Raw genomic sequence first — 24149 nt, 5'->3', positions numbered from 1 at the left:
ATCTGTGGTATTTATAGTTTTTATCAAATTTGGTAAATTTTCAGCTTTGATTTTGTCAAAATTTTGTTCTCCCTTTTTTCTCTTTTTAAATTACGCATATGTTAGACCACTTGATATTGCCCAAGGGTTAATGGGACTTTGTTCATTTCTTTCTGTTTATTTTTTTAAGGCTTCTTCCTCTTGGTGCTTCATTTTGGATAGTTCCCGTTGCTGTTTTCAGTTTTACTTTTCTCCTCATAGCATCCAATTTGCTTTGAATTTCAGCCACTGACCTTTCATTTCAGATACTGTCTTTTTCACCACCAGAGGTGCATTCCTTCCTCATTTTATGTGTGTTTTTCTTAAAATCCTGGAGTGTATTTTGCATACTTAAACAGTTTTAATGTGCCTGTCTGTTCATTCCTGTCTGTTCAACTCTGTCATTTTCAGGCATGTTTCTATTAATTGACTTTTTTCTTGATATTAGTCACATTTTTCTGCTACCTGGTGAGTCTAGTAATTTTTGCTTAGATGTTGGATATTTTAAAGGTTACACTGTTGAATGTCTGTATATTTTTAAATCCTCCTTTAAAGAGTATTGAGTTTTTATCTGGCAGGTAGTTACTTACGAATAAGATTATTCCTTTAGAGGCCTGTTTTCAGCTTTGTTAGAATGAGCCTAAATCTTTTATTCTAGAGATAGTTCAGTCCTACTATTCACATATGATCCTTACCGGACCTCTACTGAATGCCTCAGGTGATCAAGCTGGTTGATATTTATATATCTCAGAATCCCATGTGAACTCTCTGAATTTTTCAGCTTATAGCTCCTGGTCATTCTTTGCCCAGACTTACAAAGCTTCACTCTGGGTATGAACATCTTAGTATTAATCACTCAATAGAGCACTTGTGCAGATTTCTGGAGATTTTTTTTTTAACATAGTCCCCTTTTTCTGGAATGCTGTCCCACAGCTTCAATCTCCAGTCTCCTTGAGCTTCATTTCTATATTTTAACTCAGCAAGACTACTATATTCTGCTTGGGATATTTTTTCCCTACTGTAAAGTCCAGAATGTGCCTCCAATCAGAAACTGTGGTGATCACTCACCACATGTATTTTCTTTATCTCATGGGTCATAGTTTTGCACTATGTGCTGTACGGTCTCTGAAGCCATCAGTACATTTATCTTGTTGTTTTCTAGTTGTGTACAGGGGAAGGGTAAATCTGGATCCTGTTGCTTTGTCATGGCCAGAGGCAAAAATCTTAAGAACAGGTTTTGATAAAGAAATGGAATGATAGCAGGCAGGTCCAGAAACTAGACACTGATAACCTGGCTGGGGGTTCCAGGATATAAGGAAGCAGCAGATAAACTCTAGCATCTGCAAACCATGCAGGAACAGGTATGGCAATGGAGAAGGATGCAAACAGTTTTGAAAGTTACTACAAACAAATCTCATCTGTGTTCCCGGAAGGCTGGCTATCTTACATTTGCTCTCCAGATTCACTTGCCACCCTTTGTGCTGTCGACTTGTCTAGACTCATCAATGGGTACCTTTGACCTCTAGTTTCTGGTTGTGCCCAGGGAAAGAGAGATACAAACAGGAAACTACATGACAGAAGAGATGTTTATTCTCCTGGTTCCTCTTTTGTCAAATCACTGTGGATTAGTTTTGCCCCTCTGCCAAAAGTTGCACTGTCACCATCTTATGAGGAAGCCCCCTCCTTACAGGTACTCTCTGTGGATTCTCCTAACTATTCCTTCCTCTTGATTATTTGGATTTAAGGATGGTAATGCCCCCTCAATGTTATTAAGCTTAAAGTATTGCACCTTCCTTTGTTAGTTCCCCTAAACCCTGCCCATAGCTTGATAAACAGTCCCTTCATTAAATTCTCCTCTTTTTTTCCACCAGAATTCTGACTGATACTACAGGGTTGTTGATGCTGCCTCTAAATGTAAAACGTCTAGTGCCCAGTAATTGTAAGGCATTAGGCAGATCACTTTACTAACTGTAGCCTCAGTTTGCCCTTAGCCTAGCCCTGACTACTTGAGAAACTCAAATTCAGGAGGCTGTACCGTAGCAGCAGATCTGGGGAAAGAAGTGCCCCCTCCACTTTCCCTACCTGCTGTTTCTTTTGTCCCTTGTTCTTAGAATTCCTAGCTTAGCTGCTCTGCTTCATGGGCTAACCCAAGTCTCTTCCTCTAGGTCTTAGCAACAGATATAGCCTGGTCAGGGCTAAGAGAGCAGGAGACCAGATAAAAACCACTCACATGGAGACAACTGTCATTTGGGGATCATGCTCAAGGTCAAGTTCACACAAGCAACTCAGCTTTTAGCCCTAGCCAGTAGGAACTCTTTTCCCTTCTGATACATGCTCCCTGGAGAAGATTTATTTTTGTTTATTAACTAGAAAGATAGATCAATAAAATGAGTTAATTAAAATGTTAAAAGATAGAGATTTTAAATAAAGAAGGAAAAGTCATGAGTTTTAAAAAAGTTAGTCCTGAAGTCAAGGAAGCAAGTTAGACAGTCAGGTACTACAGTTCCCTCCAATCCCCCACCCTCAGGCTGAAGCACATTTACAAATGGAAGCCAAAGGTCTGGTGGAAGGAATCCATGAGCAGGAGGAATCAGAGTTAGTGACAGTCTACTCTGAAAGACATTAGGCCACAGTGAACATATAACCTCCTGGGCAAGCATCCCCAGATGCCTGTCCTAAGAAAGGGAAAATGAAATGGTCTCCCACCCTTCTGTGAAAACCCATTAAACCTACTTGCCTTCCTGAGGAGGTTATTTTCTGCATGGGGCACCTTTTTTGTCTACTCCTTGATCAAAGGGACACCTAAGACCCTTTTTGAGGCTTCTAATGTGGCAAGCCTATTCAGTCTCCAAGGTTGATGTTTTTCCTAGACTTTCATTTGATCCTTGCCCGAAATATAATGTACCTTTCTCCTACCCCTGTTGGGACTCAGTACCAAAGCTTCCAGGGTCACTACTCCAGGGTTAGCCCCTCTCTCTCCCTTTCCCTCCAGGAGTCCTTCTAAGATCTGGGGTAAAACTGATGCTTCTCTGGGAATCAGACTTCCTCACCTTACCTCTTGCATTGGCTTAAAAATGATATTGCATCTTTCTTTTAGAGAAAAAAGTCCATATTGTCTTATTATTTATTAGCATTAAGGGCAATCCAAGATTACCCAAGAACTAGGCAAGTTGTTGGACTGGATCTACCCAGGAGTCCAGAGGTTCCCAAGTGAGTCAGCAGACCCCTGAGGTAGTAGGGGCCTAAGAATAGCAAACTTACCTACAGCCTCTACATGACCCCTTCTGACCCATCCCCACCATGGGTAGCTGTTGTAATCTGACTCACTGTGGCCCTCTAGACAGCTCTGGTTTCTGATTAAGAACCTTCGATGAAAGAAGAGCCTTGCTCACTTCTGTACTAGCTGCTCACACTATTGGTTCAAGGCTTAGAGAGTATAGTCCTTTGACCCCTAACCCTTGACCCTGGCCCCAGTGAACTATTCCTACTGGTCCTTCCCTGGGGAAAGGCTGTACTTAACATTTTTTACTGAAGGGAGAGCAGAGACAATCTACCCAATGATTTGCTATTGTTAATTAATACCCCAAATCCTTAAGTAGGAGTGACTGAAAGGCTTAAGGTTCCTTAACTCTTCCTATTCTCAAGTGAATCTAAAGTTTATTTTCCCAATGTCCTCTAATCATGTTTCAGGCCCTCACCTGTCTGTCCACAGCCCGAATACAATTGGTCTGGGATGGGATTTGGAGAAAGCAGACACAATGCCTTGCAGTTGATGAGTAGCAGCTCAGGAGTTTCTGTAAAGGAGAACCTATGGATGGAATGTTGGGCAATGCAGGAGCTAGGGGGCCTTCATCAGGCTGTTCTGTATAGTAAACACTCTATTTTTCACTTAGATTGCATGTTTATTTATTTAGAATGACTTTAGGGGAAGCCAATGAAGACTGGAGGGGAGGGGGGTAAGGCCTTTCCAAATCACTCCTTGACAATCTCTACGTAAGATAGTTTAACCGCCTCATTGCATTTCCTGACTTTTTACTTATTTTTCCTTCCTTTGTCACTCATTCAATCCCTGGAAAATCCCATCCCATGCTCATTGTTTCATTCATTCATCCACCCACCCACCTGTCCATGCATCCATCCACCCATTCATGATGGCAGCTCCTTCCTCAATGGGAAGCAAAAGCCCCTTGCCAGAGAGAACCCCTATATTTTTCATCCACGCTTGCAGGGTAATTCTCTTTGTCTTCACATCCCAAGTGATGCCCAAGGTGCTGATGATGTCACTGCACTTCTCCATAGCCAACTTTCTTCTCTTGCCATTCAGCCACCATGGATATTTTGTAACCATTCAAAACTAAAGAGGGCAGCTGAGCCCAGTTCCAGAAGAGCTGATAGCTCCTGGCTCCTGGTTCCTCCATGACCCCAGTCTCCCCGTTTGCCTGGGGCAGAGCTAAACTGGCCTTCTCCTTACGGTCCCCCAGGGCATCTTGTCTTCAGGCTGGGGCCCTGGGCTCTTTACAGCCCATCCTACAGGAGGAAAAATAAACTCTCGAAGTAGAAAAAGTTGCCTTTCCTCCTGTTGCTATTGGAAACATAACAACAGAGCCAAGATGTAGTAGCTTAGCAAGAATAAAACAATGCTGTCAGCAATCAGGACCCAGCTGATTTCCCCTGTGGTGACGCAGGTTCTGTGCACCGTGACAGTGAGTGTAATCAAACCCAGAGCTTTGGGGTACAGGAGACAGACCAAGCAGCCACCAAGTCACTCCCCTTTCCCATGTCACTCATGCCTCTGGCAGACCCAGGGGTTGAGGTGGCAGATAGGTCAGCACAGGCCCACAGAGGGTTACTCTTAATGTCTTTACTTCTTTCCTAAAAGAGGGGTCAGCCTGGAACCTGGGCACCTGGAATGGATGGGAGAGCATGCCTCTAACCTGGCCTGCATCCCTGAGCTCCAGTTACTCCTTTACCATCCAGGCCTCCAGAGTCCCATCTGTCCTAGAGTCACTGCCTTAAGGCCCTGAGACTTTGTCTGGTCCTGGCCCTCTCAGGAGCAGAATTCTCACTTGGGATTAGACTCTCCACAGGGGCCAGATGGCCTAAGCCCAGGGCCATCACAGGGGAAGAGCCATTCTGACTTCCAGGACACTCGATGGGGAACAACTGATTCAGTCAACCCATATCATCCTGGGCCAGGATTGGTGCTGATTCATTTTGATTCCTGCAGACATGGTCTCTCTCCTCCTGAGGTTGAGTCTAGTGGGGAAGACAAAAATGGATCAAGTAATTAAAGTGGGGGGCTGTTTACCAAAAGGGAGTGTTCTCAGGAGGTCCCAAGTCTGGGAAGAGGGTGGTCATGGAAGGGTGGTCTGGGAAGATGGCATTCAAATGAAAGGCAAAAGCGCATTTCTCTTACTCACCTCCTCACCCCCAGAGCCTAACACTGGGCTGGCACATAGTAGACACTCAGTAGTTTGATGAATGAATGAATGAATGAATAGGAAATGAACAAATATCTCTGCATTTCCTGATAGCCCTTGGTTACTTACAGGATTATGTTGGGTCTATTAATGTATCCATTTACCAAAAACAAAAAAAATAGATGTTATGATTCCTCCCGAGGTCTATTCATGTTAGGGACATGCTATGTGCTATTCATTCAATTTTAGAGGTGTTTATGCTGGGTTACAGCTGGGGAAGATGATACCCCTGAGATCCCACAGGGAATCTTCTAGACTTGCCCCCTCCTGACACCCCCAGACCACACCATGGAGAGCTCTGTAAATTAATTCATCAAAGTGAGGAAGGCAAGCCCCTTGACAGGTGATTGGATTTAGATCTGAAAGCGGAGACGGGTTAATACTTCCTGTGCCCAGATGTCCTAACCACAGACCAAATCTCCATGGGAGGCAAGGGGAGAATAGCACCATGGACCTGCCTTCTTTTTCTCAGAAGAGGGTGAAGAGTTCTTGGAAATTCCCTTAAAGCATTCAAATGAGCAAATCCAGGGCTGTTTGCTGTCAGGTTTCTGGGCAGGATTATGGGCAGACTGACCAGCTGTTCCCTCCTCCAGGACTGCCATAATTTCTAAGCCCTACTTCTCAGTCCCAGGGAAAGTGGGCCCAGCTGTAAAATGCCCTGAAACTCTCCCAGACCTCAAAACATGCCCACAGTACAGTGTCATTCTTGGGGAACCTGTCCACAACGTACAGCAACAAACATCTTCTTTCCCTTCCCTCTCCAACACCCACCTTTCCCACAAGAGAAATGAGAGCTAGTAACACTGAGTATAGGCAAGGCCACCACGTACAGTTGTGCAGGCTGTTCACTGCAAAAGGCCAACCTGCACAGAGGGCAGATGGCGGCTGAAATTCAGCATGCACTCGGCCTGCCAAGCTGTGCCCTGGCATGGCTGTATCCACAAAGAGGAAGGGGTGCCTTTTTCTAATTCAGACATAGATGCCATATGGGCTAGTAGTGACCCTGGGTGGAGAGCCCAAAGAATTACATCTGAGGAGGAAAATAAGCGAATCATTCCCTTGCTACCATCTAAACATTCCAGCCAGGTGTTCCTCAAGTGATCAGACATGCTAATAAGGCAGACTTCTTAGAAGGTAATGGAATATGATGGGTAAACCAGAAGGACCAGTAGAGCTTTGTGCTTTGTTTTTCTATGTCTTGAATTCAGATGACAGTGAAAATCTAACTACTGAGATGTACTAAGGAAAGATCAAATGTCTTCTTTCTGTTAAACTACTTTTAAGGAGAGTAAAGATTTGCAGTGAATATAAGCCCTGTGGGTTGGAAACACCAGGAGTCTGGAATGTAGCCCAAACACTGGGCTCTAGATTTGCCTACCTTGAGCTTTTTGGTCAGGAAGGGGGTCCCTGAAAGATGAGAGGAAGTGGGCATTTTTGCAAGAGAATGACCTTCCCCGTGGAGGTGCAGGCATCTCACCAGAGAACACATCTCATACTTAGGATGATTAGCTCTTGGTGTCGTCTGAATGGTGGCATAATGTGGATGTGTTGCTTGGAAAAGAATCTGATTTCAGCACATTCGATGGGTGTAGAACAAAGGACCGTGGTCCCCTTTGCCGATCACTTTACACTGCAGGGATATTTGGCAAAGGTAACTCATACTTATGGGCAAGGGCAGTCACCCCCTCTCAGAAATGCGTCCCCAGCACGATATCCTGTGTTATCTGCCCATATGCCCAGTCTGAAGGGGGCTATGGTTCTGGGAAAGCTAAGAGGGAAGATGGGCAGGGAGCAAGGCCTGCCAATCACAGCTCTCCTAGCACTTCTGGTACCTCCATATGCCAGACCATGAAGTGGAGTCAAGGGATGGAACCAAAATGCTTCCTGAAACTCTGGGATCCCCCTAACTGCAGTTCCCTACCCTCATAATTCCAAGTCCTCTATGGCTCTTGTATCTACCAGGCAATTACCTGGGAGCCACCTCTGGTCTTGTGGTAGGGAAGCCCAAGCTTCTTCTGAGTTTCAGGAAAAGCAGCCTAGGATCTCAGTGCTATTGAAACTCAGCATGCGTGGGCAGTTCCTGGTGGTGGGACACAGGCAAGCACCCTGACCAGGAAAGTCAGAAAAATGTCATATGACTCCTGTGTGATCTTCTCGGGAAACAGGGCCCTGGGCAATTTCATTCCTATGTGAGACTTCCTCTTCTTCTCTCATCATCCCTTTTGTTTTTTCTAAGCAAAAGTTACTTGGACCTTGCAGATAATTTCACATCCAGAGCCCTCCCATGCCTTGTGGGAAGTACATAGGATAGAAGCAGGTGGCTCCGGAGCGCCTGCGGTGCTACACGTGGAGCTAAGGGGTCACTTTACCAGGAGGATCGCTTGAAATCCTCAGACTACCCTGAGATGAAGCACTGTTACTGTTATTGTTTTTGCTGATGAGACACTAAAGGAGTTTAAGTAGCTTGCCCGAGGTGACACAGCCAATAAGTGATGCAGCCGGGACCTGGACTAGATCATGTGGCTCTACTGCCCACATTCATTACCACCTCATAGCATAGGAGTTCCAGGTCTTTCACAAAGCCAAAAGACTGGGATACAATGAGGAGGGAAGACCACAGCTCCCCCATACCCATGGTCAGCTAAGCTCTGCCTGTGTCATGAGATGTGTATCGGAGCCACAACTCCTCTAGGTATTTTACCTGAGACAGGGACTTTGTCTCCCTTGCTCTTTTCTGCCTACCCTGTGCCTCAAGCCAGATACGATTTACAAAAGAATGTTTATTGGCAGAATGAAGGACCGCCTCCCGAGCCACCTTTGTCCTGCCTTTCTCCTCTCTCTCTCTCCCAAGCTCTGCATACGCACTGGGCTCTCCAGACTTTTTATTTTTATGAGACAGGGCCTTACTCTGTTGCCTAGGCTGTGCTGCAGTGGTGCAAACATGGCTCACTGCAGCCTCGACCTCCCAGACTCAAGCCATCCTCCCTCCTTGGCCTCCCAAGTAGCCCACAGAAGGCAGGGTTCCTGCACAGGCACCAGGTTCTACTCAAGCTAACCTATGTTGCCACTTCTGACCCTAGCATGGCTTAAACATCCATATCCCTAGATGGGCAGCTGGGGGAGATCTTGACCCTGTCTCCTTCCTATAATAGGTTCTGAGCTTCTCCTGGGTTCTCCCATCCACACAGTTTTAGCTCTTCTTTAGGTTTCGAGGGTTGCCCCCAAAGAGGCAAATCTAAGCAGGAGGTTAGCAACTGCATTCTTGGCCCTGGTCTCCTTCCCCTGAGCAGCCACAGTGTGGGTGAGGTTCAGACTCCCCCATGGTGTGGCTGGCTCCCGGGTGGGCCCAAATAGCATGTTCATCAGCTATCAAATGTCAAAGATCAGAAGCCAAGCCACATAAGCACCTCAAGATGCTTTTCCAGCAGCCATCCTCCATTATTTATCCACTGGAACAGCTTGACAAATCTGTCCGTGCTAAGGAGGGTAGGAATCAAACCAAATAGGTCCCTACTTTCAAGGTGTCCACCATTGACCTGAGGAGACCAATATACATGGCACAGTTAGCAGTACAAGGTTTATGTGGTGCCATGTGCCAGACACAGCTCAGAAAGCCGGAATAGTGTTAGGCGAATGCAGGGGCAAAAAATCCTGAGAAATAAAGCCTTTCAAAGTGGCTATCAGGAGGTCTTCTCCTATCTTCCCCAACCTACCTAGCATGTCATTCCTCTTTAATTACCTACTGCTACAGGACAGATACCCTAAAACCTAGTGTCTCAGAACAGTGCATTGCTATCTCTCACATCTCTGTTGACTGGGCTCAGCTAACTGGTTCTCACTCAGGATATCTTGCAGTTGGAATGGCTAGGACTGAAGGTTCTACTAAGCTGGACGTCCAAGGTCAGCATCACTCACATGGCTGGCAGTGATGCTGAATGTTGGCTGAGAGCTCAACTAGGGCTCTTAAATGCAGCAACTATTTCTGGCCTCTCTCTGTGGCTTGGACTTCTCACAGGATGGTAGCCGATTTCTAAAGCAAGTGTTCCAGTATTGAAGGTTCTAAGAGATCCAGGCATATATTGCAAGGCTTCTTAAAACCAAGCCTTAGAAGTTCCAGAATGTCACTCCTACCATATTCTGTTGGTCAGGTAGACCAGATTTAAGGGGTGAGAAGCAGCCCATGAATCTGAGGAAGGAAAGAACTAAAGTCTGCCATCTTGGAGACTATCTATTATAGCTTCCTTTAAATAAAGATAACATACTTTGGTTGAACCAAGACAGAAAATGAACTCTCACCTGGGAAAGGAAAGATAATTTGTCCTTGTATCTAGAAGGTACTTCAAGTCCCCACCCCAGCCTGTTTTCTTACCTCATACCCCAAGGTACATTCTTTGACTATGTCCTAGGCCTAGAATTCTGGAGCCAGAATGTGGAAGAGAGTGGAAAAAAACCACTTACATCATCCTAACTAACCAGCCCACATTTAAGAATGAGTTTGCTACGTGACTGTTGCCATGAAAATGTTTATCTGTCCTTGCTGCAGCGTGGCATTTAACGGACATGATCTGGTGCCAATGATGTCCCAGCAGCATTTGCCATGGACACCTGGAGGTCAAGGTTGGTAAGGGAGCTTCTTGCCAAAATGAAGTCACATAAAAATCCCTTTGCTTTCTTGTGACCACCAGGTAATTGAGCTATGAAGGAAAAAGAAAGCCATAAATTCCTCAGATGTGTGTCCACAGTTGGCGCACGGTGGGCTACTACAGAGACTTAGGCTACAAGTCATGAGACCCCGTTTGAGTCCTTGCGCGCCCCCTGACTTGTTTGATGGGGAGGTCCAGCTAACCTCACTGAACATGCTCCAGGAGCTGCGTTTGGAAGGCTGTGAGATCATCTGGTTGGGACTGCCTTTCTCACCCATCTGAATGATTCAAGCACAATAACTGACTTCTAAGCCGGCCACTGGCTTCCTCTAACCTCTGTCTGCTAGCACCCATTACCTATGGGGTGCAAACACTGTCAATATAAAGCAGAATGGGAGTACTTTGCATATGCCACCTTCCACCAACTCACTCCTAGTCTATCCTACTTGAGAAAACTTTCAATCTTCTTCCCCAACAACATGTATTTAATAGCTACTCTTTTCCCCTTTCTTCTGCATAAAATTTCATTAATTATACATTTCTTGGTTCATGACACAATCTCATCTTTGTACCATGCATCCTTGTATTTGGCTATTTAGTTATTTTTTTAAAAAAATAAATAAACACCGTCCAGTCAGCCCACAACCTAAAACAAAAGCTGGGCCCTTGACAACAACCAACACGTCTTCCAAATTCCAAGTGACGGTGAACAGAAAAATGAAAGAGCCGGTCTTCCAGCATTAACAACCCGGAAGAAGCCTGTGCCTATCAAAAGGTTCCACTTCTAGCATCCGAAAATGGCCTATTTTCCAAATATCTTGATTTTTACATGACTCAAGTGTCCTATTATTTCCAGTCATTTAAAATCTGGCTTCTCAAGTGGTGTATCATTTTATCCTGATCTGTGCGTCCTATAGAAACATGGAGGATGACTATTTCTTTTTTCAGTTACACATGCAGCCGCCTGCGGACTAGAGCCAGCTTCTGCTTCCGGCCGCCGGGGGCGCAGGGCGGGAAGGGGCTAACGCAGCGCCCGGCTTACCTGGGGTAGAAGCTGGCCCGGAACCGCTGGTCGCTGCACGCATGCGCATTCGCCTGGCCCAGCCCTGTGCGCTCGGAGGAGGAAGGGAGGGTAGCCCGGCTCCCAGCTCCCGGGCCGCCTCGCTGCACAAAGGCCTGCTTTGTTCTCTCGGCTCTGTTTTAAATATCTGACGAATATTCTCCCCATCCCTGGGCCAAATCCCCGGCCTGACTGCAGGCGCTGCACAAGGGCGCATTGTGGGGCCAAGCGAGGGGCGAAGGGGGCTGGGGGCGGCCGGCGTGATGGGGACGCTCCGGTTGCACCAAGTTGACTCAGCCTTTTGGGTCACCTGGGCTGAGTCGCGGGCAGGATGCAGGAGATGGGGGTGGGGAGATGTCTCTTGTGTTCTTCCAGTCCCAGAAGTAAAAATGGGAAAATGGGAACCCCAGCAGTGAACGGGACCGTTTCCAAGCCGGGCCTGTAAGGAGGAGCTGAGGTTGGAGCTGAGCCCCCAACCCTCCCCCGGCCGCACGGCCTCGGGGCATGAACCCACGAAGCCAGACGCTTAGTTGCTTATCAGACCATCGCTGTACATATTTAGAAAGTGCCTATCACTCAGACACTTTGAAAAGCGTGGCATTCCAGCGCAAACCAACCTGAACGGGCTGGAAGGGGGAGTACTTTCTTCCCGCAGGTTCAGGGCTAGAGAGAGGCTGCGGGAAGGGCATCAGCCCTGGCTTCCTGCAGCCACAGCTTGTAGCCCAAACACGATGTCCGACTTCATTTTAGCAATTGCCCCTCGGGAAAATCACACCCTTCTTGGTTTGGTCCCTCCCTCCCTCCCGAGGGGAGGCAGGGGGTGGTTGGGACGTGGTTCAAACAAAAGTAAGCTTTCAGCTGGTAGGGGAGCTGCCCCGCCTCTTCCCTGCTCTTGTCTTGCCGGTATTCATTGGGACTACCAGGTAGCTTTCCTTCCCAGCTCAGGTGTTTACCTGCTGCTGCAGAGGAGTTTTTGCATTGTCTCCAGGGAAGTTTGCAAAATAAGAATCCCCAAACCCACCTCTCTTTCCCATTTTCTTCTTTAAAGGTAGAGGAAACACTGCCTTTCAGACTGGGTCTTGGGAACTCAAAGCTAAACACAAAATGTGGGCCTTAGCAGCTCTGAAAAGCATGCTTGGTCTTATGTTTAATCTTAAAAAGGAGGTGTTCATACCCCAGCTTGCAAACAAAGCTTTCATACTGTCAGCATCTTGAAGGGAAATTGCCGCCCTTCCATCCAGGGCAGATGAAGGAAGAACCAGCTTGGGAGGGTTGGATTCAGGAGCAACTGACTTTATCCTTTTGTGATGCCTGTTTGAGGCCTGACTGGGAGCCCAAAAGTTCTCCTGTGGTAGTTTGTTATAAATCCCAAGGTTGGACTTACATTTCCCAGCTGCAAAAAGCATACGTACCTCCTAAGATCTTTATTTTTAATCACAGTTTATGATTTTCACATTTCACATGCTGTCATATTTCACCAATACTCTAATAACTCGAGTATTAAAGCTAATCCATCATAGACCAACAGTATTATTTTGCAAATGAAGGAACTTGTCCAGAGCCGTTCAGAAAGACAGCATGGAGGTGAGCCTGGAGGCCAAGTCTCCTGCCCTCATGACCGGGTTCAGTCCCTTCTAACATGCTAGTCATGAACTAAAAGACCAGGTTTCCACCTACCACTTCTTGCAAAATTCTTACCACTTCAGGGAGGACTCTGACTCCAGAGTAAGAAGCTTTGAGGAAAGATTTTTGGTAATCAGGTATCTTTGAGGAGAGGGACTCTCTTCTCAGTATAGCCCTAGAAAGCCTGAGCTTGGCCAGGACCACACTCACTGCAAGCTTAGAGACGTAAGTCACGTTCCTCTACCTGGGTTGCTAAGTGGCAGAGAAATCCTGGGTGTTTGTTTCCAGGCACTCTTGAGCCTCCTGAGGAATTTCTTCAAGCAACACTAAGTGTCCTTTCACCACTCTGTTGGCCAGTAAGCCCCCTATCTCTGCAGATGATAGCAGCTTTTTCTTTCTCCCCCACTATTCCCCCCTGCAACAGGCCAGCCTGGAGCCACGTCTGGGAAGGTGTGACCTAGAACTTGACCTTCCTTCCTGATGAGTGTGCAGAATCTCCCCAGCTATAAAATATCATGGCAGTCTCTACCCCACCCCCATGCACCTCCAGACGGAGATGTTGGAAGGTTAATCGAGCACATTTGGGATGCAACACAAGCTGCTTGGAGAGAAGCCTTCACCAGCAGCCTCAACCTATAGCAGTGCCTGGCCATCTGGGCCGTAGGTGCCAGGATTTATAACCCCATGAGCTTCAGATGGTGCGATCGTTCTAGACAACATTCAGCCTATAACTTTTCCTGGCACATCCTTTTATTCATGCATTCTGCAATGACCCATACCAACACCACCACCACTACCCCAACCCCTTGAACCAGCCTCTGGTTTCAAGAACTCCCAGGCTGGTAGGTGAAGGAAAACATTTCAAAGCCATCACATGGTAGTGCTGCCTGCTGGCCAACAGCTCCATTTCAGCAGCATCACTTTTGGACTGTTCAGCAGTGTTTGTGCAAGTATTTGAATATTTTCTTGTATTTTAGCCCTATTATTGTATAAGAATAAGTGGAAATGGAAAAATGAAGTGCTGATGCTAGTGATAAGAAGGGCAGGTCTCACAGATTTCACATAATTGAGACCAAGATGGGAATCATTAGGCGTGCTGAAAGTGGGGTTATTCAGCCTCCATCAGATGCTCACTGGAGTTAAGCCAGTCAACTGTGTGTCCAATTGTGAAGAAAAAGAATACAATTAGGGAACATATATGAAATTCTGAATGTATATGGTCAAAGATTGTGTCTAAAAGGTGGGTGTAGTTGGGATCTACCGGATTCTCTCAATTTTAAAGCTGCATTGATTTAATAGCAGTTTTTCAGGACTGGGCTGGGGCGACGCTGTGAGACCAGAAATCAGGAAAATACAGTGATAATATTGGTTTGCTTCCTGGGAACAGACCCTTCCCTCATACCATGCAAGTGTACTGCTTGCCTCTGGCATGGTGGACCAGAGGGTTTTCAGGAAAGCATTAGGTATGGGAGGAGGGAGTAGCCTGGAGACCGATCCCTGTGGGAGTCACTACAGCACGGAAGCCAGGGACAGGCCTTTAGTTAATGTACCAGAAGGGATGGAACTTGACTCCAGAGAGGCCCTCCTGCCACAGGGTTTTGAAGCTCCCGTGTGCCAGGTGTATAGAAAGTCAAGGGAGTTGGCCAAGTGTGGTGGCTCATGCCTGTAATCCCAACACTTGGGGAAGCCGAAGCGGGCAGACCACTTGAAGTCAAGAGTTCGAGATCAGCCTGGCAAACATGGAGAAACCCCATCTCTACTAAAAATACAAGAATTAGCCGGGTCTGGTGGTGCACACCTGTAACCCCAGCTACTTGGGAGGCTAGGGCAGGAGAATCGCTGGAACCTGGGAGGCAGTAAGCCAAGATCATGCCATTGTACTCCAGCCTGGGCGACAGAGTGGGACTCTGTCTCAAAAAAAAAAACAAAAAAGAAAATCAAGGGAGTTAAAAGCAGAGGGTATAAGGTATACCTTTTCCTCTTTGGGCACCTGTCACTTTATCACTGTCCACGCTCTGCCTGGGGGCCATGCTGTCACTGGCAGGCTTTGCACAGTCTGTTCCCTCTGCTGAGAATATCTACCCTACCTCCTTGGCTGCCTGGCCAGCGTTGGCTTGCCCTTGAAGACACCGCTCAGGCTACTGCCTCCCCAGGCTCCAGTGTCTGTGTGTGCGCTGTGTGCTGGCTGTCCACCTCCTATTCTTGCCCTGTCCACACTGTGTAACCATCAGCATGGACAAAGGGCTGGCCTGGGAGTTTGAAGGTGAGCTTTCTTGTTCGTCTTTCAATCCTGTGCATCTCAGGAGTCCTCAGTCAGGGTTTGCTAAGTGAAGTAGGGCAGGAAGGACTGCTGAGCTCTCAGGAAGACCTCTTCAGCAAAACGCTCCTGACCTTTGCCTTTGGATCTTGCTCCAGGCATGGCATAGCACAACCATTTTAAACCTCTTAGACACTAAGAAACACTTTCCTCCTTCTCCAGAAACCAAACCATTTGTTTCTCAATTCCTCTCACTTTCCCCAAAGGCCCCTCATCTGGGGCACCTAGTGTGTGGTGCCTCACATTCTCTCAGGGGGTTCTGTACTGGTACTTTCAGCAAGTAAAGCCGCTGACTTTTCTTTCAACTGTGGGGTGCTCGCTGAATTCTTACTACTTCCTTCAGGCAAAAACAACCTAGCAGTACTCTCTGATCCAAAGCGTTTCTCAGGGAGACCTGCCAAGTGAGCGCAGGAGCCACTTGACCGTCTGGGACTGTGATGTGATGTCTGAACAGCCTCTTTAGAAACACTGCGGCCTTTTCCAGGGATGCTATCCAGACAGGGACATCCCTCACAAGTTGTCTGGGGTCTGGGGGATGGAGGCCGGGAGCATGGGATGGAGGGATTTAGCCTGACAGGGCCTGGTCGGCACCACCCGGCCAGCTGTGAATGAGGAGGGGGTCTGAGCTCTGTTTTGCACCCCTCCACTCACCAACTTGTTCTTGACCTACCACACCCTGCCCCTGCTGCCCTTGTCTGTGATGATGGGCAGCAACTGTCCAAAAAGCCTGAGGGGCGCCAGCTCCAAGAAGCCCACCATTGGCCCACCATGCCCACCCTACTCAGCACAATAACCAGTGGGCCTTTTTTTTCTTTTTTTAAGAGACAGGGTCTTGCTCTGTTATCCAAGCTGGAGTGCAGTGGTACGATCTCGGCTCACTGCAGCCTTGACCTCCCAGGCTGAAGTGATCCTCCCACCTCAGCCTCCTGAGTAGCTGATACTATAGGTATGCACCACCATGCCCAGCTAACTTTTACTTTTCTTTTCTTTTTTTTTTTTTTTTTTTTTTGGAGAGAGAGGTTCTCACCATCTTGCCCAGGCTGGTCTTAAACACATAGGCTCAAGTGATCCTCCTGTCTCAGCCTCCCAAAGTGCTGAGATTACAGGCATGAGCCACCACACCCAGCCCTGGGCCTCTTTTTGAGGACACCAATGCCATTGCCTCCTCGCCAAATTGCTCTCCACACAAGTTAGTTCCACATACTCTCCAGGTCCTTGGGACCCCATCAGACTCTCTGGGGCTGTGCCCAGAGTCCGCTTGACAGAAACCTGATTCTTTTCCTGTGAGGCAAACAGCTGTGATCAGGACATGTCTGTCAGAGGATGATTTGGCAGAGCTACAGCACCAAGGCTCGGATGCATATTTTTTGTGTGATTTCCTAAAATTCAAGCAGGAGACTATGCCTTCCCCCTGAACAGCTGGCTCCCCCACGGCATTTGCATTCCCCCCACAATGTATAACAGGAGCCCACAGCCTGCCCCCGGAGAGGACAAGGCTGTAATTCAGCAAGGCTCCAGTGACATCCTGACCGTGAGAGTGCAGCTGGGGCAGTTTATGAACAGTGCTCTAGTCCCTGGGGGAAATTAGCCCTGTTCTCCAGCCCACAAGCGTCTATTGTTCGCTTTCTTGTTTTTCTCCAAATGTTTAGATGTGCTCAGAGCACAGAAAATCCCGAAACCCAGGCCACCAGCCAGGGCGATCCTGAAGCAGGGAAGCCTGTGGGCTGGAGCTCTGTGGGGCTACGCTCACCCACATACACCCTTTGTTGTTCCCACCTTGCCCTAAGATGTGACCATGCTGGAGGTCAGGGATAAAGGAGTGGCCTCTTCTTGGCCAGGCCTGTTTGGACAACAGTGGGCTTGGATTGTTCCAGCAAGTGAGGTATGAGACCACAGCTCAGGCTTACTTGGTTGGTAGCCAGAGGCAACTACCCAGGTTACCTTGGGCCCATCCGAAGTGTGCACAGACAGAGTCTGGCAACTGTCTTCCAGTTGCTTGTCACTGACCAAGACTGCTGAGGTTTGACAGGAATAAGCACATTCTGGCCTCTTTGTCTGCATCCCTAACCGGGCTCCAAGGTCCAGCCTCTTGAGTTGGACTCCTGCCTTCAGCGCTTCCTAACTGTGCAATCTTGGGCAAATTTCATAGCCTCTATGAGCCTTAGTTTACCCCTGGGTAAAATAGAACCTACCTCATAAGCTATTTTATCAGAGAGCTTGATTATCAACAAGATCATCAAGTTAAGCGCTGGCACAGAGTAAGCCCTCAATACATACTAGCTATTCTTTGTATTACTACTGATATCAACGATTACTAGTACATCATCCCGAAGCCACCCTGCTTAAAGCATCCACTTTTGTACCTAAATCAATTGCCTTCAACAATCTCCAGTTGTGGGTCAGAGAACAGCTGTGCAAGAACAGCAATGCCAGAGGAATGAAAGATGAAGTGCCTTGTGACGTGGGGAGGAGAGAACGTGCTCAAAAGCCCGTCGCCTTCGCCTCCCACTCCCCTTAGCCCCAGATCCCTTTCTCCAGGGCTCATATTACCTGCCCTGCCCCCATGGCTGGGACTCTCAGCCTGCCACTGGCTCCGTAGTCCCTACAGACCCACCGAAACCTTCCCAGCCCTGCCTGGAAAATGCCTCTCCCTGGTGGCCGCCAGGAATGGGATGGGGGTGAGACAGAGGTGGAGCCTCTGGCAATGGTGCTAGATCAAGGAGGAGAGCAATCCAGGACCCCAACTTTGCAGGCCTGGGATGCTGAGTACAGTTTAGAGATTGGGGATCCATTTACGCCAGCTTGGGGGCTTTGGTATGAAGGGAGATGAACAGAGTATGAGGGAGGAGGAAAAGATAAGCATGGAGGAATGCATCCTGAGTCCTAGTCCTTTCTTCCTGGGACAGTTCATATCCCTAAATGAGGTGCTAGGGCCTCTGCCTCAAGAAACGGAACTATGATGATCCCCCTTTGGATGCATTAATCCTTTCAAAAATAAGACTCTGGGAGCCTCTGGTGACAAGGCCATATGGTTTCCTTATCTCCCTTGTCTTCCAGCACTCACCTTCCATTTGGAATGTTTATTCCAAGATAATGATCAGATTCCACTTAGGGTGATTGAATAAGGGCCTCTGAGTATCCTCCCCTCAATTTCAAATGAATGGGCGATCTGATCCAATAATAGATGACCCTAACAGTCTTCTGCTAATGGATGGGCCTCCTCAGCTCCATGCCATGCACCTCCAACTTTCTTTTCCTGCAAATATCCACCCCCTTCAACCTGGGCAGCTCCACTTTTACCTGCTTTAGATAGTGGAGGGTGCTCTGTGTAAAATTTCTAGTGAGCAAAATGGAACTGCTTTAAACTATGTTTTAAAAACCAGAGATCCGATGCTAACTCAGGGATTTTTCATTGAAATGTAATGCAAGCCACAAATGCAAAACTATATGTGTAATTTTAAATTTTCTGATAGCCACTCTAAAGGGGTAAAAATCAACAAATGAAATTAATTTGAAGGATACATTTTATTTGAAATCTAATTTATATCATAGTGATTTAATATAATTAAGATATACTATATTTTCTTAGACCCCAAAATATCATTTAAATTGTTACCAAAATAAAAATTATTTGTGAGATATTTCACCTTCACTTCTTTATATTAGTCTTCAACATCCAGAGTGTATCCAGAGTGTAAGTATATGCTGTAATCAGCATATACTTACAGCATATGCTGATTCCGACTAGCCACGTTTCAAATGCTCAATTGCCCCTGTGCTAGTGGCTGTTGTATTAGGCAGGGCAGATCTAAACAGACCACACTAAGAACCTAGGGCAACGACAAACTGGGATGGGCACAATGGCTGCCACTCTTGAGCTGGCTGCCAGAGAGAGACCCTTTGAAAAGAAGAGCAATTTACAACTTTGCTCCGAGTCTAAGTGGAGATCTAGTCTTCATCTTGATACCTCTCCTTGCCTTTCCCCTCCCGGAAAGGAAAACCCACATGACACAGCATTCTTTTTAAGTGATAGCAATTTTTGTTGCTACTAATTTAATGGTAGTCATTTCGCTTGCTAATAAAACTGTCCATTGAGGCCACCAGCCATGGGAGCTTTCTTCCATGGGCTGTTTAAAAGTGAAGCTAATGCACATTGTCACCAAACATCTATTCCATGGATCCACTGTATTTTGTCTGAAGAAGGGGAGGCCTGGCTGGGGAAGACAGAGTCAGCTTTGGGTGACCACTGCCAGTAGATGCCCCCTGATTCCGGGGAAATAGAGACACAATTCAGACTTTGACAGGACACTCAGATAAATGTTCACTAGTCAATCAAATACCCTATTTAAGGCCTGGAGTGGCAGCTCATGCCTGTAATCTCAGTACATTGGGAAGCTGAGGTGGATGGATCATTTGAGGTCAGGAGTTTGAGACCAACCTGGCCACCATGGTGAAACTCCATCTCCACTAAGAATACAAAAATTAGCCAGGTGTGGTGGCAGGCACCTGTAATCCCAGCTACTCAGGAGGCTGAGGCAGGAGAGTCACTTGAACCCAGGAGACAGAGGTTGTACTCCAGCCTGGGCAACAGAGTGATTCTCAGTATCAAAAAAAAAAAAAAAAAAAAAAAAAAAAAAAAAAAAAATCCATATTTAAATGGCCCTTTGTGTTGTGGACCAGGAATTGGAAAAGAACAGAGTTTGTGTTTGGGGATTTGTATATGTGCTTGATGTCTCCAGTCCTAGTGAGTCTTGAATGAGTTAATAATTTAACAGTTGTCCTGCTGAATCAGACATGCCCAGTGCCTCCCAGATCTTCAAATCAAGATAAACACGTACAAGAGCAGGCTGGGAGGGGAGTCCTCTGACAAAGCAGGAGGATAGCAGCCCCAAGCCCCACATGAGGGAAGGTGGGGAGCAGGTTCCAGGCCTCCTGGGAGAGGCCTTCCTCGACACCTTGTGGAATAGTCACTCTCTATCCCATTTCTCTGCTTTTATTTCTTCAGAGCACTTATAATGCTTGTTATTCTATTTTGTTTTTATATTATTGACTGCTGTTCTCATTTTTGTTTCTTGCTATCTCCCCAGTACCTAGAAAGAGCACCTGTCACTCTTAAAAAACATTTTTTTTTTCAGGCAGGGTCTGGCTCTATTGCCCAGGCTAGAGTGCAGTGGCGTAATCATAGTTTGCTGTCATCTCAAACTCCTGGCCTCAAGTGATCCTCCTACTTCAGCCTCCAGAGTAGCTGGGACCATAACCATGGCCATCATGCCTGGCTAATTTTTAAATTTTGTATAGAGATGGGGTCTTGCTATGTTGTCCAGGCTGGTCTTGAACTCCTGGCCTCAAGCGATCCTTTCACTTTAGCTTTCCCAAGTTCTGGGATTACAGACCTCAGCCAACTCACTCGGCCTTCATCAACATTTGCTGACTGAATAAACAGTACGAGGAGTTTGTTCCAGGCATCCTGGGCAGGCCTGAAAGATCTGTGAGCTTAGGAACAGCCAGAGGATGAGAACAAGCTGGTAGGAGAGGCAGAGTGAGATGGTGGTCTGTGTGTGATTCCCCTAGTAATGGGGAAACAGAGAAGAATTTGCAGAAGTGGAAGAATGTGATTGCAGCACAAAGGCAGTGAGATTATTTTGTCAGCAACATTTGGATCCCATTGGTGATGAGAGACATGTGGGCCCGGCGAGGAGACAATTGTGGTAGTCAAGACAGGATGTGAATAAGACATAAAGAAGCATTTCATCAGTGGGGATGGAAAAGAACCAGGGCTGTGGTGGCCGAGTTCAGGAGTTGGAAGGGACGGGCCGGCATTCATGAGGACCTCTTCTCTCTCTCTCTCTCTCTCTCTCTCTCTCTCTCTCTCTCTCTCTCCCCGTCACACACATACACACACACACACACACACACACACACACAGACTTGCATGCACGGGCAGCCTGCTGGGAGCAGTCATTTAGAGGCCCCCACAGCACATTTTAGCACAACTGCAAACCTCTCTTTCTGCATCAGGCTTTGGTCTTTGTCTTCTCTTTGCTTCTTACCACAGCCAGGAATGTCGCCCCGTGGAGAATGAGAAGGGTAGGGCCCAGATACTTTGGAGGAGACAGTGTCTTCAGTCACAGATTTTCCCCTGGCTAGTTTGCAGAGGGAAGAGGCCTCAAAGTCACAAGGTCCCTTGGGACAGAAAGGAGAGAAGGCCAGTGAAGGCAGGCCTGGAAGAGGAGAGAAATCCTTTTTTGAACTGGGTCAAAGAGGGCAACTGTGAGCTGACATCCTAACTCACACGTTCACACATGTGTAGGCCACGTGAAGGGTCTGTAATTGAGACTGGGGGCCTGGAGTAGGCGAATGAGCTTCTTATTAGGAGTGGGTAGGACATTCTTGGGGATCCAGCTGAAACAGAACTTTAAAGAGCTTTCGATTGATGTCTCTGCTAGCTTCAATAAAACTGAGCAGCCAACTTCTTCTCAGCCAGGCCAGGCTCCTGAGCAAGCTCCAAGACCCTGTTTTTAAGAGAGGAGAAAAAGAGAGAGAGGGAGAGGAATCCACAGATGGAAAAGGTCACACAGTTAGCCCTCTGAATGTGCTGGGAGGAGGGAGATGGATGAGCTGGTTGTGTACACTCTGCAGTCCCCTGGCCTCACCATCAAGGAAGAAAGATCAAGGATTGCTGGATGATGGGGGAGGGGAGCTGGCATCTACTTTGTACCTGGGATCTGCCTGGCCCAGTCAGGGACAAGTAAGACCCAGGCTTGTGCTCAGAGAGTTGACAGTCCAGTGGGCGGAAAGGGTGCCAAGCAAACCTGTGTAGCACTGTGGGAAAGGGCAACTGATCGATCCTATGTCACATATAAGCAGAGGGCTGTGAGCTTTCAGAGGGGCCACTCCGTGTAGCTGGGGCACTTGAACAGCCCACCTGAGAGAAGGAAGGGTTTTTTGTGGAGATGGAGAGAAAACAACAGGAAGCAGAGACGGGAGTGGGCAGGATGCATGTGGGGTACTCAAGCCTGTCAGATTTGGCACGAATGTGACAGCGAGAGGGTTGCTGCTTGGAGCCTGATGTCTTGTCCTTGAGTCTGTAGGTAAAGGGAAGCCATTGAAGAGTTGAGGGGAAGGCGGCAACCCCGGGTAGACAGAAGGAAAGCAAGGAAGCTAACTTGGCAGTGAGATGTAGGGTGGAGCTGCCTTGGGGGAGGGGAGCGCCCAAGAACACAAGGTTCAGCAAGGGTCTGAGTTAGGTAAGGCAATGCTACCTGCTGTAACAGACTCCAAAATCTTAGCCATGTGACACAATAGAGGTTGTTTATTGCTCACTTAAAGCTAATTTGGCACAGGGCTCAGGAGTAGGGCTTTGCTTCTAAAGTAATTCAAGAATCCTGAGTGAGGGGGGCTCTGCTGTCTTCAACATGTGGCTCCAGGTCAGCCTGAAATTGACATTCATGTGGCCCAGGAGAATAAGGAAGACCTGGAAGGAGGCTTTTATGAGCCAGGCCTTCCACCGGCCAGAACTCAGTCACCTGGCTCCGCCTACATGCAAGAGCGACCGATGGGTAGTCCCTAGTGGGCTCCACATGTCTGGTGGTCATCTCTGCCACAGGACAGGGACAGGGACTGCAGAAGGAATATGTCAGCAATAGGAATAAAAAGTGGGAAAGCAGGGAGAGCATCTATATTTAGGAATTAGGAAGAAAAGCCAGAGATCCAAAGCAAAAGAAGACAGCTTGAGGGGACAGAGAGAAAAGGACAGCGCCCTTTGGTTTGGCCTCCATAAGGCCTGTGGGAGAGGTGGGCAGAGCCAGGTTGTTTGTTTTTTCTGAGACAGAGTCTCGCTTTGCCACCCAGGCTGGAGTGCAGTGGTGTGATCTCAGCTCACTGCTGCCTCTGCCTCCTGGGTTTACGCGATTCTCCTTCCTGAGCTTCCTGAGTAGCTGGGATTACAGGTGCACATCACCACACCTGGCTAATTTTTGTATTTTTAGTAGAAATAGGGTTTCACTAAGTTGGTCAGGCTGGTCTCGAACTCTGATCTCAAGTGATCCACCTGCCTCGGCCTCCCACAGTGCTGGGATTATAAGAGTGAGCCACCATGCCCAGCCTAGGTTTTAAGACTTTGGGAAGCAGCCAGCAATGAGTACCTAGTATTTTCTGTAAGCACATCCGTGCATTAGACATGTGTGATGATATTACCTTTACCTCCAAACACCCAAGGTGTCCCCAAAAGGGACCCCTTTCCAGGGACTCTCTGTGGTACAGCAACATGAATATGGGCTTTGGAGTCAGATCTGGAATTCAGGAGCAACTACTTTGACCTCCAGCAAATACCTTAATCTCTGGGAGCCTTGGTTTCCTCATCTATTAAATGAGCAGATTGGTAGCTACTTTTCCATCTCATTGAAAGGGTTAGACGTAATCCACTTTGTCAAGTGCTTACCTCAGTGCCTGTACGTAGTAATTCATGTAAGAAACATTTATTTTACACCTACTGAGGGCCAGCTGCCTTACTAGGTGTTGGGGATTCAAAGGAATCAAAATTCCTGCTCTCAAGAATCTTATGCTCTGGTAGGGCTGAAGGCACAGAAGAAGCACACCCTTAAAACATAGCATGATAAATGCAATGACAGTGGTATTTTTAGAAGAGGGAGACTTGGCCCTAGTTTGTTGGAAAAGGTGACTTATAATGGAGAAGAAGAGTTCACCAAGAGATGGGCTGAAGTATTCCACAACTAAGGAACTAACGGAGCAAAGAAGCAACGATGTGTAGCAATGAATAGCAACTGGACTTCTTGTGAGTTTTGCCAGATTGCATCCTTTAAGGAATTATTCCATTTCATCCAGGTGTATGTTGGGGTGGGTACTGGGAAATGATTGAGCTGGGAATCTTACAGTTTAATGTCTCTGACCATAAAGTTAAAACAGAAGTGGCTAAATCATTCTACTATAAGGACACATGCACACAAATGTTCATTGCAGCACAGTTTATAATAGCAAAGACCTGGAAC

The 24149-nt window shown here is 47.3% G+C and overlaps 1 long non-coding RNA gene across 1 annotated transcript; it reads right to left on the bottom strand.

Moving 5' to 3' along the window:
• Window positions 1-1139: 1139 nt before the first annotated feature.
• Window positions 1140-11804, bottom strand: LOC116528661. Its single transcript, XR_004259132.1, has 2 exons — window positions 6877-11804; window positions 1140-5274 (listed from the first exon to the last, which is right to left on the bottom strand). It is a non-coding gene; the product is annotated as an uncharacterized LOC116528661 (long non-coding RNA).
• Window positions 11805-24149: the final 12345 nt, after the last annotated feature.

Source organism: Sapajus apella, unplaced genomic scaffold, assembly GCF_009761245.1.
Source record: "Sapajus apella isolate SASKATOON/1434 unplaced genomic scaffold, GSC_monkey_1.0 scaffold59, whole genome shotgun sequence".
NCBI classification, from domain to species: Eukaryota; Metazoa; Chordata; class Mammalia; order Primates; family Cebidae; genus Sapajus; species Sapajus apella.
The sequence above is the reverse complement of the archived record's forward strand: the minus strand, read 5'-3'. Positions and strand labels throughout refer to the sequence as shown.